We start from the raw sequence: 1,466 nt of genomic DNA, 5'->3' as shown, positions 1-1,466 counted from the left end.
AAAAGAAGATATAAATTGATGAAGAGAGAGGGGGAGGGAGATGGAGAGAGGGAGAAGGAGATAGAGATGGTCAGAGAGAGGGAGGGGGAATGGAGAGAGTCATCACCTTCAGCGTCCAACATTTTGGGAATATCCAGGTATTTTTCAGCGACTTCAAAGGCCTGGTTTAAGTTTCCAATGGGATCATCCTGGGAGACAGAGAGACAGAGTGAGTGAGTGTGGAAGGGGATGATCAGAGAGAAGTGAGTGCCTCCCTCCCCAGGCCTTACCAATCCGCCCGAGCACAGCTCACTACCAGTGTGACCCCCCCCCCCGCTATCCCACCCCACTTCACACTCCCTCCCACAGGAGGGAATCTCTTGGGAGGTTTGTGCTCACTTCTGACCCCACCCAGCCCTTCTAGAATCTTCCAGAGGATCAAGGCCAACCCAGGAATACAAAGGCTCACAGGGAGTAAAGGAGCAGGCCGTTCAGCCCCTCTAACCTGGTTCTCTGATCAGGCTGATCCCAGCCCATCATGTCCATGACCCAACGGGAATCTCTTTATCCTTGCATCCACCCACCTCTCCACCCACCTCTCCACCCACCTCTCTATCCATCGATCCACCCACCTCTCTATCCTTTGATCTCTCTATCTTTGCAATCTTTCTATCCTTCCGCGTTTCTCTCTCGTTATTGAATGTCTATCCTTCTGTCTCTATCCGTTTATCTCTCTAGCTTGCCATTTCTCTATCCATCGGTCTACGTATCCTTCCCTCTCTCTATCCTCCCCTGTCTCTCTATCCTTCCCCCACACACACACACACTCTCTCTCTATCCCCCCCTTCTCCTCTCTCCCTCCTTCCCTCTCTGTACCCTCCCCTATCTCCTTGACGAGACCCCATTGATGTGTTTGGCCGTTGGGTCACGGTTCACTCGACCGAAGCAGATGGAGAAGGAAATGGAGGACCTTTCTAAGTTTAGAGTAATCGATGAGGTCAGGCCTGTGTCTGTGGATGAGGGCGCACAATGCGAGGCCATCTTTCCAGCTTCCGAGAGACAGACAGAGACAGAGACGGAGACAGAGACGGAGAGAGAGAGAGAGAGAAAATGAAGGCAGTTTAGTCACAGGAAAGTAGAAAGGTGGAGCAGGAGGTTTCCAAACAGACGCCCCTCATGAGGAAGTTCCTTAATACACTGACCAACCCTATCCCCATCTCCCTCAGCCTCTCCTCAGCTCCCTCATTCACACCCATTCCCGCAATTCTCCCCCGCTTCATTCCCCCCACCCTCACTCCCCCGTCCCACACACCCTCACCTCGACCCTCCCCCTCACTCCCACCCTCTCCCTCGCTCCCATCCTCACTCCCCATTCCCTCACTCCCACCCTCTCCACATCTCCATCACTCCCCTGTTTCCTCACGACCCCGCTCCCTATCATGGAGGATGGGATGTGGGTTGGGGGATGGGATGTGGGTTGGGGAATA

The 1,466-nt window shown here is 53.8% G+C and overlaps 1 long non-coding RNA gene across 1 annotated transcript in view; it reads right to left on the bottom strand.

Moving 5' to 3' along the window:
- Nucleotides 1-1,030, bottom strand: part of LOC122545984 — a 4,028-nt gene extending 2,998 nt beyond the window's left edge. Inside the window, exons 1-2 of the long non-coding RNA XR_006310640.1 lie at nt 950-1,030; nt 107-188 (exon numbers count right to left, since the gene is read on the bottom strand). This is a non-coding gene — a long non-coding RNA (uncharacterized LOC122545984). The remainder of the gene's footprint in view (nt 1-106; nt 189-949) is intronic.
- Nucleotides 1,031-1,466: the final 436 nt, after the last annotated feature.

This window comes from Chiloscyllium plagiosum, unplaced genomic scaffold (genome assembly GCF_004010195.1).
Source record: "Chiloscyllium plagiosum isolate BGI_BamShark_2017 unplaced genomic scaffold, ASM401019v2 scaf_28855, whole genome shotgun sequence".
Lineage (NCBI taxonomy): Eukaryota > Metazoa > Chordata > Chondrichthyes > Orectolobiformes > Hemiscylliidae > Chiloscyllium > Chiloscyllium plagiosum.
Note: the sequence above shows the minus strand (reverse complement) of the source record. Positions and strands in the feature narration are given on the sequence as shown.